Source organism: Daucus carota, chromosome 9 (genome assembly GCF_001625215.2).
Source record: "Daucus carota subsp. sativus chromosome 9, DH1 v3.0, whole genome shotgun sequence".
In the NCBI taxonomy this organism is placed as follows: domain Eukaryota; kingdom Viridiplantae; phylum Streptophyta; class Magnoliopsida; order Apiales; family Apiaceae; genus Daucus; species Daucus carota.
This window is the reverse complement of record NC_030389.2, coordinates 36,629,684-36,646,629: the sequence shown is the minus strand read 5'-3', so window position 1 is coordinate 36,646,629 and position 16,946 is coordinate 36,629,684.

Below are 16,946 nucleotides of genomic sequence, written 5' to 3'. Positions count from 1 at the left end.
GAACGTTTTCTTTCTCGAGCTCATAATTCTCATTCTTAAGATCAATGAGTTCCATTATTGATGAACAACTCTTATCCTGCATGGTTAGTTCACAAGTAGTTGTATCAATAGCATGTAATTCAGAATTAATAGAGTTTACCTCACTGTTAGTGTCCGTATCTGAATCCGTTGTATCAATTGAACCATCGAGACCAACAAGAGCCAAATTCACCATCTCATCACTAGAATCATCAGAAGCTGATTCATCTTCATCATCACTCCAAGTTAGAAGTGCCTTGGATTTCTTTTTATTCTTGTAATCAGCTTGCTGTCTAGGCGGCTTTGACTTGTTTTTCAGCTTGTAGCAATCTCTTTTGAAATGCCCTTTCTTGCCACATTCAAAACATGCATCATCCTTTGGATCTTTCTTTGCACCAAAAGCTTTGCCCTTTTCTCGCTTCATTTTGTTTTTCTTTTCAATCATTCTCTTGATTTTCCTGGACATAAGAGCTAGATCCTCATCTGATTCTGTTTCCTCATCTGTTTCCAGCTTGCTGACAGAGGAGTGCAGTGCAAGATTCTTCATTTTCTCTGTTGGCAGCTTGCTGCTTTCTGAGCTGTTAGCTTCAATCTTTGCTTCAAATTGTTCCAACTCAGCAAATATAGCCAGGTGATCCATAGTATCAATGTTGAGAGCTGACTCCAATGCTGTGACCTTGGCACCATATTCGAATGGAACAGCATTTAGAATATTCATGTTGATTTCCGATTGAGGAATCTTTTTGCCAAGTCTTTCAAGACTGTTGAGAGTGACTTGGAATCTAGCTTGGCTTTCTCGAATGGATTCTCCCTTCTTGATAGCAAAGCTTCCAAATTCTTTCATAAGCTTCCCGAGCTTGACTTTCTTTAATGCCTTTGAGCCTTCGTGATATGTCTCCAATGCATCCCAAATTTCTTTTGCAGATTTGAGAGAAGAGACCTTGTCATATTCAGCTTGATTCAGCCCATTGATTAATGTACTCCTTGCTTTTCCATTTGCAGCAACCTTTGATAGCTCGTCCGCTGTTAGAACATCAACGTCCTTGACTTTGCCATCGCTATCAAGATATTCATAAGGACCTCTTTGCACAACTCTTTGCATTAGGGGATCTCTGGATAGATGAGCCTCCATTTGGCCTTTCCACCAATTGTAGTTGTCAGAACCCGTGAGGAGGGGAGCTCTAAAATCGGACTTTCCCTGAAAGTTATCAGCCATATCGATCGATACTATTCCTGTTACAGAAGTATTAGTACAAACACAGCTCTGATACCAATTGAAATTACACACCTAGAGGGGGGGTGAATAGGTGTTATGGCTAATATGACCGATTTTTAATGTTACCGAATATTTATACTGTCACAGACAGCTTGCTGTTAATTATCAGAGTAAACAGTCAGCTAGCTAACAATGCAGATGCAATGCAAAACAAATATAATCAGTAAGCTAGCAACACAGAGAATTTTAGCCAGGTTCGACCCCTAACCCTAATGGTCTACGTCCTGGTCCCCTACCAACTGGTAAGAGATTATATTATTAATCAATAATGTCAACGATTACAATGATTCAATAATATAACTCCCTTTATCCCTTGTTCCTGTTATCAGCTTGCTGAAACCCCTGAACCACGAACCAAAAGCTCTCCAAGACCTATACTTCCCAAGTATACTCTTCTAGCTAACTAGTCCCCTTGTTCCCTTGTTTCACAAGCTCGATACACAGCAACAAAACATTACACTTTGAACAATACAATGTATGAGTGTAATACAACTGAAACTATGAACTCAATATAGATATATATCGAATATAAGTACTAGAGCTCAAGTAGAGATTTTTCAATGTAAGTGTGTTGTATTTCAGAAGCTTGAAGTGTGTTCTTGTTCTCTACTCAAAATAGAAACCACACTCAAGTTTATATATCATTATCCCAAACGGTCATAACTCAACAAACTATCCAACGTTCTTGGTTCAACAACCTCACGTTTAATTTGCTTGAATAATGAACGTTTGAATAATGTTATCTTTACTGAGTAAGAGCATAAAGTCGTTTGAAACAACTCAGTAAACGTTTATTTATAAAACCATAATTTGAAATCAAATAGGATGTGTTTTTAGATAAGATCGAAATAGAGATAAACACTCCTATAAGTTAGGAATTCGTTTTTGTTTGAAATTCTGATTTAAAACTGAGCTCTAATATTTATATAAGTCATATATAAATATTAAAGTCCTTACAAATCGATTCCTAATAAATCTCCTTGCTTTTCGACTTTGATCCTTATCCATTTGTTATTCTGTTCACGCTGTAAGCTCGCTGATAAGCCTGAATGATAACCTGTAAGCTTGCTGACAGTTGAACATAACACTGAAACTCATTAAGCTGTTAGCACATTCATATATAACTTTGATAGCTCGCTAACAAGCACCAGTTTTCTGCTATTAGCTTGCTGGCAGTGTGATCATCAAAACACTAAGAGTATCACATACTTCAGTTGGGAATCCACAACTTAATATGTTTTCCAGTCCATTTGGCTAGCCTGATTACGATTGGTGGTTTAGATGCTGTTATTGTTATATATGGAGCACTTTGTTGCAAAATTTTCCCTAACTAATAGACCAACAAAGCTGGTAAGCGTTCTGCAAATACTGATAGTCATCTAAGGATATTGTCTGTGCCTTTTGGCATTTAATGGTATTTTACATAAATGTGATTACTTGGTTGTAATTGGACTGATCTCGCATATAATCAATACATGGTCTGATTAATGCATTATTGGAGTTTGTATTTCCTAATGCAGAACACATATTCGGAGTTATGCATTTATATGAGAATATGCACAAGGATGATAAAGGCATTGCTTTGAGGCATTTGTTATGGAAATCTGCTAGGACTACAACAGAGTAGGAGTTCTTCTTGTTTTCGTATTTTCTCTATTTCTCTTCCTATATTCTATATTCAAGGTCTAACTAAGGAATGATCCATGGGATAAGCATATAGATTCTTGTTATACCAGATAAATATTGTACATAAAGGTAATATATATATATATATATATATATATATATATATATATGTCGTGTTTTCAGAGTTATACAATTGGACCTTTTGGATCCAATTAATTGCCTTGAGTTTTGGGCACCACTCCTCAACATAGGCAACTGGCTCCTACTGTGAGAATTGTAGCCCAAAGAAGAAGAGATCAAGAAAAACTGACATATCTACTACATCCTACAATATTGTTAAAGGTGCATACAATCATGAATCGTAAAGCTCAAAGCCACATTGCGATGATTTTCTTTGCATAGGTAAAAATCTATCACATTGATATATATGGCTTTTATTTTCTTATTTGCGATCTATAATTAATTTGCGTTCCTCATAATTTTATTTTTTTTGCAATTTCTTGTAGTAGAAAAACGACCTTAGAAGAAAAAAAGCAATTCCGATAAGATATAGTTTGCAATGTACTTTTACCGTAAACTATTTTGTATAGATTTGAATGAAACTTTTTGATAAAATTGCAATATATATAACAATCCAGTTATTCTATTTTATGACACTTGTACTAAAATTATAGATCTATTAATCTATATCTAAGAAATCTTATAATGTATTTGTGAGTTATGAGAAAGAAGACCAATTGGGATCGAGTAATTAGTTTTTCGAGCCTATGTTAGGGTTGGGTTACAATGACGATATAGGGGTTAGAAATTTGTACTTATGCTTCCTTAGTTTTACCATTTATTAAAAAAAATCCTAGATGATATCGGATAGTAATTACCATATACGCGATCTCCCTGAAGGCTTAACATTGTGTCAGCAAATGGTTATCCTAAATTCTGGAGTTCAATTTTGTAATTACCTTATCTCCAATATAAGGTAATTACAAAATCGAACTCTAGAATTTGAGATACTCACTTCCTGATTCAATGCCAAACTTTTGACGAGATATTGTATATGATTAAAATGACGATATAGGAGTTAAACATTTGTACTTATGCTTCTTTAGTCTTTCTATTTATTAGAAAAATTCTAGATGATATCGGGTAGCTACCATATACACCATCTCCTTGAAGGCTTAACATTGTGTCAGCAAGTGGTTATCTTAAATTCTGGAGTTCAATTTTGTAATTACCATATCAGTAATATAAGGTAATTACAAAATCGAACTCCAGAACTTATGATACTCACTAGCTAATACAATGTCAAGCTTTTGACGTGATGCTGTATATTGTTAAATAATGACATAAATATTTTACTTATGCTTCCTTAGTCTTGTCATTTATTAAAATAAATCCTAGATGATATCGGGTAGTTACGATATACGCTATCTCCTTCAAGGCTTAACATCGTATCAGCAAATGGTTATCTTAAATTCTGGAGTTCAATTTTGTAATTACCTTATCTCTAATATAAGATAATTACAAAATCGAACTCCAGAATTTGAGATGCTCACTTCCTGATTCAATGCCAAATTTTTGACGAGATGTTGTATATAGTTAAAATGACGACATAGGAGTTAAAAATGTGTACTTATGCTCCTTAGTCTTGCCATTTATTTAGAAAAAAAATCTTAGATGATGTTGGGTAGTTACCATATACGCCATCTCCTTGAAGGCTTAACATTGTGTCAGCAAATGGTTATCTGAAATTCTGGAGTTCAATTTTGTAATTACCATATCTCTAATATAAGGTAGTTACAAAATCGAACTCTAGAATTTGAGATACTCACTTTCCTGAATCAATGCCAAACTTTTGACGAGATATTGTATATGGTTAAAATGACGACATAGGAGTTAGAAATTTATACTTATGCTTCCTTAGTCTTTCCATTTATTAAAAAGATCCTAGATGATATCAGGTAGTTATAACCATATACACCATCTCCTTGAAGGCTTAACATTGTGTCAGCAAGTGGTTATCTCAAATTCTGGAGTTCAATTTTGTAATTACCATATCCGTAATATAAGATAATTACAAAATCGAACTCCAGAATTTATGATACTCTCTGGCTGATACAATGCCAAGCTTTTGACGTGATGTTGTATATTGTTAAAATAATGACATAAAATTTATATTTATGCTTCCTTAGTTTTGTGACATCCTATTAAGACCACCCACATATTGTAAACATGCAGGATCTGTGGCTTTACCGTCATCTAGAAAACTAGTAGAGTTTAGCAAGATTCCTCAAAAATATAAGTTGACACATATGGAATTGTTTAAGAAGCAAGTACGTAGCATGTAGATATTTTACTTCTTTTTTTCTCTTTTCATCTTATAATATCTGATCCCCACTTTATAAATGGACATATAGAGAGGAAGACGGTAATATGAGAAGCCAACTCTGGATATATCTTGGCTTTGAAGGGGTTTGGTTTTTCTCCAATTCTTCTCATATCTGAAAAGTATATTTTATGTTTTATTAGTCTGCAGTGGATCTTTTGATCTAGATGGCTTTGAATATCCTACCGTCCGAAGTAACAAGCCACATAGTCACCCTTTTAGTTGTTCCAGTTGAACCAGTACACAATATTTGGAGTACGCCAGTTATTTACAATATCCGTGCTGCTGCTCATGGGCTTAATGGAATGGAAACACTAGCTATAAAGAGGACCTCATATTCAGTTAGGAGCTTGAGGATGATTTACTCAAGTTTTTGATGGTTGAGATGGCTGGTTTGATTGGCTGAGGGGGAGATTGTATCTGCTATTAGAAATTCATTTTATGTAAATCAGACATTTACTAAAATTAATGTTTTGATGTTTTTTCCTTTTATGTATAAAAGATATTACATTAGAGTTTTTAAATTTATAATAATTAAAAATTTCATCATGTTTGTGTGATGTTCCGCCGGATTGGTCGCTTAAGATCTTTGGTGTATGAGATTTTCTATGCAGCAGGGATATCAAGAAAATAAATTATTTATTTTGAAAAAAAGTTTTAGGTGTCGGTTATCCAAAAGGTGAAACATATAACACAGACACTAGGCATTGACATTTTGGTAGACCAATGCAAAAACATATACAATAGGTGTCCGTATTTTGCGAAATCGATGCAAAAACATATACACTAGGTGTCGGCATTTTCATATATTATATTATATTGACCCATTTATGTGATTTATATGATTTATTTTCATATAGTATATTGAGCTTTGCATATCTTAGATTTATGTGTGATTAAGAATGTGGTTAATTAAAGCTTAATTCCTACTCACGTGATCACATCAAAGAAACAAAAAAAACTACTACATTTGTGCACTTTCCTAGGTCTATGGACGTGTTTTAATGATGAGCACAAGCTAGTAATACTTGAGACAGAGTGAGTGATGTTAATCTCTTGGGGACGCTGACTAAAGAACTTATTAACCAGGTTTTCACAAGCTACAATTAGGATAAGACGGGATGGAAGGAGAAAGTAGGAACAGGTCTTCTCAGCTGTTTTGTGAAAGATTTCAACTCCAAGTGAAAGATCCTTCTAGAAAAACCGGTTCAAGGTTGTTCTAGCTTTTATAGGATTAAATACTATCAATATCTTATATATAGAAATAAATTGTATGAATAAAAGTATTTTATATCACCCTGTTTTTACTCAATTAACTACCTAAATGAAATGAATTTCAAATAGAAATCTTGGGTGGCTTTTGAACAATATAACATAGTGGTTTTTCAAACCAATCCTATCTTTATATCATGTATATTTCTCCACTCTTGCATATTAAATGTTTTGAAATTATTTGCATATATATATATATATATATATATATATATATATATATATAACTTGTAGCATACATATTGTTTACATCACCTATTTTGGAAGGATAATTTTTTTTTTAAAAAAAATTTAATTGGCCTACTGGTATATTATTCTTGGAAAAAAGGTCGTGTGCGTAAAGAATCACAAGTGTTTGATGAGAGTGTTAGATCGAAGTGTTTGGTCAAATGATTTTTTCATATTGTAATCAGCTTTATAACATGCATTAATAAATATCTTAATAGCTATTTTGGTGTTGAAATTAGGGTGGAGACCATTTATATGTATAGGTACTTAATCAAGACAAAAGATTTGAAATTCCATAATTATATTCTTATTATTGTTGCACGCTTATTTTCGTCTCATTGCATATATCAGAAAAATTTAATCGTCAAGTTATCTTTTATAGTGTCATTGATTTAATTTGTCATGTGTGACTAAATAAATGCCTTTTAAGACTATTTTCATGAATAAGACCGTGATATTTTGTTACGGTGAAGAATAGTATTCCATTGATCTATATAGTTTATACGGGTATTTCGTCTTTTTGGTCCCATTTTTTTTGACAAAAATCTTGGAATATTATTACGAAATCAAATCCAAAGCAATACAATTTTGAATCGATATAGGAACAGAACTCCTATCGATAATACGACCTGAGAGAAAATATGATTCCCTAGCTACTTGATGGTCCACCATATTAGCATATTGTTTGACAAAAAACAAAGTGATTTTGTTTAACCATTGTAGAAGTCTCCGGCACTCCTCAATAATCAAGCCGAAGTATGATCTCATGGGACCTTTGCTTCTGACAGCTTGAACCATGGGTCAGCAATCGGATTCTATAATAGCTTCATGCCAACCTCGTGCATCCATCCAGCTCAATGCTTCTTTAAAAGCCATGGCTTCTGCTACTACTGGTGCAACCAAATGAGGGTGAACCACAGCCCTGGCTTCAATCAACTCACCATCAGAATTTCTAGCTACGAAACCAAAACCAACTCCACCTCGATCTTCAAACACAGCAGCATCCACTGATACCTTAACTAAGTTTTGCTTAGGCTTGACCCAAACAGTAGCTCCATCTCGAGATACCATGGTGATGATGAAGACCTAGACGAAGAAGGAGAGCAATATCCCTTGTAATAGCTACAAGGTTTATGAGGGACGAACTCCTCTTTTGAGGCTAACTTTTTGAAACTCATTTTGACTTTTAAGACTAAGATGCACAAGTATAAATGTGCATATAATGTTGTAAGTCGTTAGCCTAACCTTCGTGAATTAATTTCTAACTGTTGTAGTGATTAATTTTGCAGCGTAAAACTTTTACTATCACTTATTAGAATGGTGTATAATCAAGTTTGTTTATAAACGTTTATCTAATTTATGTTTACATCAGATTGTAAATTAAAGTATATTTTGATAGGGTTATTGCGATTAGATGTTGGATTGGGTTATTTTGATTTGGTTAGAGATGGGATAGTAGCATATATATATACAATTGGATCATGGCATAATTTTTTTGGTAATATTCTTAATAAATTTGGCTATTTTCGGTCGCATTCAACTTATTATATTTGAACGAAAACAGTCAAATATATAAACTTGACTACCCGAAATCAGTCAAAATTATAAATTTGACTACAAATATCAGTCGAAATTATAAAATTGACTAATTAAAATTAGTGGTTAAATTTATAAATATGCCTAAACACAAGTAGTCAATAAAATAAAATTCACCGATATGGTCAAATTAAATTAAAAAAAGGCGGGAGATTTGAATTTTCAGGAAAATTTAAAATTTGAAAACAATAGTCAGAAGTGATAGAAAACGGTCAAACGTAATCGGTCAAATTTAGCTAATTTTGATCGGAGAAGCTAAAGTTCACTAAGTTATGACTGACTGTATATTCCAGTCGAATTTAGTTAAATTTGACCGCATTTGATCAAATTTAAATAAATTGATCATCGAAAAATGTGAAAATGTTTGGAATTAATTCGACGAAAAACTGTCGAAATTATAATTTCGACTGAATTCCACAATTAAGCGACTTAATTGTGATGGATGCTTGCTGGGTTTATTAAGCGGTTTTTGTAAAATTTTCTATCTTTTTCTAGTTTATGCTATTATTTTTGACCAATGTTGTAGAAATTAATGCACCATATTTTACGGGATATAGTTTAATATTTCGACAGAAGTTGTAGAACCTAAAGGACCATTTTTGACAGGATATGGTTTAATATTTTTGAGAGAATGTTGTCAAATTTAGAAAAAAAGGCGGGAAAAGTCAAAATTTAAATTATTGTTAAAGGTAATGAGTTTAACGATATATTATCGAAAATATTTAGATGAGTGAGAAAATTTAAATATTCAAAAAATTTGGCTATTAGTTTGAATTTTTGCCCAAAATTTAAAATTTTAAGTCAAATGTTCGGGTGATTTAATTTCGACAATAAACTGTTGAAATTAAACTGCCGAAAATACCTATATCCGATAGTATGGCTAATTTCGACGCCCTTAATTTTGATTCTGTCAAAAATAGCATGTTCGATTGTCGAAAATAACTAATTTTGTCAGAATTTTTCCGTCAAATTAAATTACACGAGTTATGTGAAATCTCATCATACAAAATTATATCCACTCCATTTTTTTTAATATTCACTAAGTCTATTCTATTCCATTCCATTTATCATTAGAGTTTGGCTTGACAGTCCAACAGGCTAGAAATGTGACTTCTAAAATGAAAATCGAGTTGTTTCATCTTCTATACGATCACAATTAGGTGATGTGCTGATCTCATAACAGTGGGCCGAATAATTACTAGTTTAAGAATATAGTCAGTATTTATCTCTAATTAGAGGATTACTATCTCATATATTCATTACGACTGAAACAATATACATTTATATGAAGTGACAAAAAGTTTTTAAATATATTATATTCTACCCATATGAGTCGCCTTTATTATTTTCTACCATCTATCGTTGAAATTACTTAAAACGAATTTGAACTTATCATTTCTAAAAAGGTAGTAAAATTTCCGCCAAATACTTAAATTCTATAGATGTATATTCCACTATTCCCAGTTGAATGTAACGACATCCACGAAGTTTCCGTCCTCGTCTTAGCTAGTGGGTTGCAGTTTTTAATTCGACCGAGCTTCGGCGAATATATATATAACAGAACCACAATGTGAATTTTAATCCCTAATATTTAGGTCACAACACAAAAATGGAATTAGAGAAAATGAAATCCGACTATTTAAACATAAATTTCAATATTAAACTCATCCCAAAATGAACATTAAAAAGACATTCAAGCCTCTATTGGTACACTGCATATAATGCAGAAATAATATAAATTTTCAAACCACATTGAGGGAAATGTTGCAGAAACGGCCATTAAAATATTCAGCAAAAGGAAGTTGAGACTAATGTTTTCCTAAGAGGCGAACATTTTTCTTGAAAGCATCCCCATTACTTTCTATTGCTTCTACTCTTTAGAAACATAGTTGAGAGCACCGGATTTCAACTTATATCCTCTATTCCCTGTGAAAAAGCAGCAAAACTAATAATAGTCAATAATACAGAAAATACGAAAAGAGAAACTCGGATTTGATTCACAGAACAGATAACATTGGGCAACATATTTTACCACACAAGTACAAAGGTAAAATGAGTCGCTAGAAATAACCATCCCACGTTTACCATTAAGGGAAGAATCTTTACTAACAAATAAACCTAGCAGATCGACTATGCTGAATTGCTGATCAACAGATATATTAGGTAATAAGTAAACTTAGTAAACAAGTAGCAAATTCAGCTACTTCATATATGGACCAGATATGAGACCACAAAATAGGTGTGCATATATCAGATCGCATGATAATTCAGTCACTAAATTTTCTGTCATCGGTAGTAGTTGTTCCAATGGGGATGTTAAGCACATCGGTGTTTTTCAGCTGCCCTTGTCTTGTAATTAACTGAATTGTTGATAGAATGAACAGTTTTAAGACGACATAAATGTTTTTTTTAAAGAAGGAAGATTGACTCCATTAAACTGTGCAGTACAGCGTATTGCCTTGTCTAGGTCCTTCCAGTATACAGAGTTAAGAAATGCCTTACACGTCCTAAAATTACCATACACATCAAGGAAGAATATTAACATGTCTATTCCCATATGCACACCCAACACAAACTCGAGTATACAAACCGCAATAATAAAATGCAAATCAAGATTAGTAGAACAGCTAAATTAATTATACATTGAAACAAAAATATTGTAACTAAACTTTAAGCACTAAACTATATATAATAATATACTTACAAATGATGTAGGCTTGCAATCAGTGGATATGCAGGAACAAATGGAGGTCCAGCAGAAATACTCCTAATATCATCCTTCCATTGGAGCTCAGATAGCAGCACCTCAACCTTCTTACTCTTGAAATTATACGAAACAACTGTGCCCAAAACATTTGCAATAAGAGCTGAGTCTTCATCCCGTTCTCCCCTAAGAACACCTAATATCGATTGGGTGGAGTGACACATCTGATTTCCCCCATTCACATTAACCTGTGGGAATGAAGATATCAGACGATCAATATGAACCCAGTGCTTGATATTCCACTTCATATTAACCAGGTTCAGCTCGTACACATTCAAAATTTTTGCTGTATTATCTCGGACACCTGCAAGGTACAAGTGTCCACAAGATTCTCCAAAATGCCGGAAGTGTGAACCACGAGCCTGTGGAGGCAAAGCGATTTGGGTCAATTTCTCAGCATCGATATCAAAACGATAGCAAGATAGCCTGTTTACCCGGATCCAATAAAATGCACCATTGCAATACTCACCCCTGGCAAATTCCAGCCCAGTTCCAACCACAGAAACACTGGTATCTACCCGTTGACCAGTTTCTGAACTGAATTTTAAAAATTTAGACGCTAGTCGGCGTCGGGATGGACAAATAACCACTTGCACACATATAACTTTGAAATGGGGTGATACCAAAGGGTCAAACGCCAAACAACAAGTAGCAACATGACTATAATTTTAAGCATTTAATTTGGGCAGAGGTACTAACTTTAGTTGATTTGTAACTAAATTACGAACACAATAGAAATTAAGAGCATAAAGAGCATTGAATCTAAATAAAGACAATCCATTACAAGACTATACCATCCGCATCAACTTAATTGGAGCATGATCAGGTATTTCAACTGTATCTGAACAAGAAGGAATTTTACGCCCTAATTCATCAACAGAGATTGAATGAACTGTATTATCCCGATAACAGACAGGCCTGTATAAGTAGAGTCCAGAGGGGATGCGAGAACTAGGGTTTTCAACAGTGTGGCGGCGGCCGAAGTGGGCATCGGAGATAAGGGCACACCATTGTTTTGATACCGATTTGAATCGGGTCAGTGATCTGACAGGGAGACGGGGAAAGATAAGATCCAGTAAGCTATCGTTGCCCCCGATCAATTCTGCTGATGGTGAACATAATTTTTGAGATTTAGGGTTCTTCCTAGTTACCATTTCTTGTCAGGCGGCGCTTTAGCAAAATGAAATGAAATGTGGTTATTTTGTTTATACAAGCTAAGTTTGTTGTTTTGTTTATTGTGTCCAATAAATTTTGTGAAAAACATGGGTACTTGCTTATTATTTGAGATTTACTACATAGTGCAAAATGGACGATTGTTGTAACTTCATTGTAGTTGAGTTTCTATTCATGTCATCATTACCACGATCATTTCGTTTTTATCGTAATCTTGTAAAGGGCCGTGAATGAATGAAATTTTGTATTAATATGAATTATGTTAATAATATCAAGATGAACTTCATATTTATCTGAATTCTAAAACATGATAGGAAATTGTACAGAGTTGTTTGTAAATCAAATAATTTGATTTTCAAAAATTAAAAGAAATAGTTTGTTTTGTGATATAGTTTTGTCGGTGGAATAATCATTACATTACAAAATTATAATCAATATAAAAGTCTTTCATACTCCCTCCGTCCCAGTCAATAGTATACATTGGGGGACAGGGGCGCGGCACGGACTTTAATGCTTCAATATAATATAGTTATGTAAATTATTTTTAAGATTTTCTTTTTTTTGTAAAAGTATAACATTTATATTTTTATACAAAAAAAGAAAATCTGAAAAAAAAGTTGTAAAACTATGTTTTATAAGAGTCTTAAAAAGCGTGTCGAGCAGTGAAAAAAAAACGTATATAATTGACTGGGACAGAGGGAGTAGTAGTATAATAATAATGATTAAATTAAAAAATATATGATGATAAACAAATTTCGGTATTTTGGTATTACTCCTTATCTATTTGAATTCTGAAACATGATAGAAATTTTATAAAGAATTAAATTATTTGAGTTTAAAAAATTAAAACAAATAGGTTTGTTGACGATGATTATGTCTGTTGATGAAATTTATGAATTGATATAGAGCTAAGGAGCAAGATACATGGTGGTAAGTTTAAATCAATCACCTTGAAGGTTAAGGAGAAAGCACCCAAGGAAGTTGTTGTAAAGAGGAGTCACTCAAAAAGAAAGGCTCTAATCACAAAGTTTGATAATGAGTCATCAAACTCTGATGATGGCTCAAACTCTGATAATTTCGAAGACTATAAAGAAGATTTGTGTAGTTTCTTCGGTTTTAGTTTTGATTGCGTGCTACAACAAAAACGGGTAAATTTGACCGCCAATTTTCGGTCATATTTAATTAAATTTGACAGCGCGTAGTCGAATTTAGCTAAATTTGACCGGAAATTGTTTGTCAGAGATAGCTTAGTGGAATTTAACATTTTCGGTCATATTTAATTAAATGTGACTGCTTAAATATGACCGGTTAAATATGACTTCTTAAATTTGACTGCCTAATTTGACTTCAATCGGCCATTTTTAGCTCTGATTTTTCACCTCCAATTTTTTTCGTCAAATTCAAATTTCCGGCTACATTTTAAATAAAAATTGTAATGACCTTTTTGTTCCTGTCATAATCCCACCTGTAAATATACCAGATGGGGCACTGACATTATTAATCTATACTGCAAGTCAAAGCTATGTGCAAACTGATGTGCCAAGGTTGGTCACAGTTAATTAAACTATCAATTGATGAGGAGGGTAACTAATAGTCGACAGCCATACATTAGCAACACAAGGGCTTAACCATGCTGAAGCTGGTGAGGACGACCATATATTCTCGAGATGAGCCAAAGTCGAGCCCAGGACATGAGACAACGGAGGATAAACACTTAACTACGTGGGCTATCCAATCATGCTCTCATTCAAATACTCTTTTTAAATCTGCAGAAAAGTAATTCAAATGGCCCAGGTTCGCATATTATGCACTCTCAATTCTGGATGGCGGTTTATCAATTGAAATCTTTCATAAATATTTCAAAATTAGGATCTCTCTTTTTAACACTTAAAATTGGATAGGTTTCACAGCTGTATGATTTATCACCAGTGCAAATCCCTTTTGTATCTTGACACATGTTAAACTCGAGTACTATTTTACAGTTTTGGTGAACGTAATGAAATTACCATATGTACTTATGCTTTCAAACATGGATCAAACACTCTTATAATAAGTACCGCCAAAACTTAATTAGGAAAAAATTGGTTGGTTATTTGTGGCGCCTATCATTCTCTTAGTATGCCTTGTTCTCGAGCAGACTCTTTAAGCTAGCTCCCATGAACGTGAAATTGAGCATGCATGGTTTCAAAATGGATCAAGAAATGATCTTTTTATAGACCAAAAGAGGAGAAGAGAGCATGGTTGGTTAGAGAGGAAGAGTAAAGTTGCGACCTTGTTAACGCTGGAGTTGAGATCAAGAGACATTGATTATTCACACCATGATCACCAAAACTTGTTTCAAGAAAATACATGTATGGATAAAATATATGTAAATTATATGGACTTCTTATATACTTATTATCGATATTCATGTCAGCACAACCGGGGCTTAAACAAGTACCTATATAATCATCTTTACAAAAAAACAGTGGAGCATGATAAAAATTTCACACATCATTTAAAAATTTCAAATTAATAAAATGTAAATATGTGTTGTTTTAGACTTCTTATAAATCATAAAATTAATTAAGAAGAAATTTTATGAACAATTAAATACCCGACAAATCAATTGTAAAATATTTTTTTATCTCTTTTGGAAATCATAAATAACACAATAATTCTATTAAAATAAAATATCTTTTTTAAATTAATACATATCATAATTCTAACTAGCCTCACACAGAAAATTTACCGATTAGACTTCCAAAATAATTATAAATTAAAAAATTTCAATTTTACTATACATAAGATACCCTAAAGTCAATTGCAATATTTTTTTTCAATCTCTTTGAAAATCAAAACAACATACTGATTTTACTAAAATAAAATATATCATTGTGAAATAAATACATATCATAACATGTATTTGAGACTTTTTAAAAAAAAAATTCAAAAATCAAGATAAGATCAAATGTATATATAAAGTTTTATATCTAAATAACTATAGTGTATATAAGTATATTAAGAGGATAATAATATAATTCAATAAAAAAAATATAATTATAATAAATAATACTCCCTCTGTCCCCCTCATTTATTTACAGTTTTTTCACACTGCTCGACACGCATTTTAAGGCGCATATAAAACATAGTTCTACAACTTATTTTTAATTTTTTTTTGTATAAAAATTTAAACACCAAATTTTTATTCAGAATAAAAAAAGTACAAAATCATAAAAATTATTTAAAAATGTGCTTGGCACGGCCCCAGGGCCGGCTCAACACTAAGGCCATCTAAGGGGTCGCTTAGGCCCCCAACCTGAAAAGGGCCTCAAAATTTTATGAAAGTATATATATTGAAATAATAATATTTAAATTTTTGTTCGTAAATATGAAAAAAACAAAATATCTAAAACAAATATGAACCAGTGAACTTTAAAAAGATAATATATATATATATATATATATATATATAATATGAAATATTAATAAATATAAATAAGATTAACTTAAAAAGTGAGAATTAAATGAATCAAATGATTTTAAATTTTTTAGTCGCATGTGTATTAAGTACTTAATAAATGTAATAAGATTTATCATCTAAAATATATAATATTTATTTTTCCCAAGTTTTACATTATTATAAATTATATGATTTCTACTTTTTATGTTATAGTACTTTTCTAATGTTTAATTAATTTAAATGTAACATTAATGTACAAATAAACCTAATAATAAATAAAAAACAACATATAAAATGGTATATAAATTTTTGTGCGTAATTAATTTATAATAATCTAAAATATATACGGTTTTAAATAAAAAATATTTTTTATATAAAAAGGCCTCATTTTCAAGTCTGCTTAGGGCCTCAAATTTAGTTGAGCCGGCCCTGCACGGCCCAAGCTAGTAATCTCTTAAAATATGACCGCGCCCTATCCATTTCACACAAAAAATTAGGGTTGAAACCATCTGCAGCGGCGGCTGAATACATTTCATATAAGAAATTTTTCCCATCAGAGTCAGAGCTCGAAGCCTGTATCGTGTAAGCTTTCTTGTGCTATTATAGTAATTGTTAACTGTTGGACTCAGAATCTTATATGTTTATATGGTACTTGCATGGCTACATGTAAATTACTTGTTTTTTACATTATGTGTTGGCATCCCCAATCTATGAACAAAAACTTGCAACTTTTTACATTTTGGAGAGAGAGTCTCGAAATTACTTGACGTTTTTTCAATTGGGACTGTGCGCCCTTCAAATCAGGCTTTTTGTTTTAAAGGTCCCAAATTACGAATTGATTGGCCAGAAAAGGTGGCCGAATTACTGTTCTATATATGACATAAGCAACTAAAGGCATCAATGTTGAAAAAAATTCAGAAAAGAAGATGTTGTAGGTGTATAATATTTGTCGAACTCGTGTTTAAGGGGATTTTTGATTGTTTTACTCTTGAGTATTCTTATATTTCTAACGGGTTAAAACATATTCTCCATCATAGATGGTCTCCCTAAATATATTTTGGTAATTAATTTCAGATGTTTTCAAATTTTACTTTGTGCTGGATGCAGAGACAGGTTTCATAAAGGACTGGTGGGAGATATTCAGGTTGCAATTCTCTTTGAGACGGGA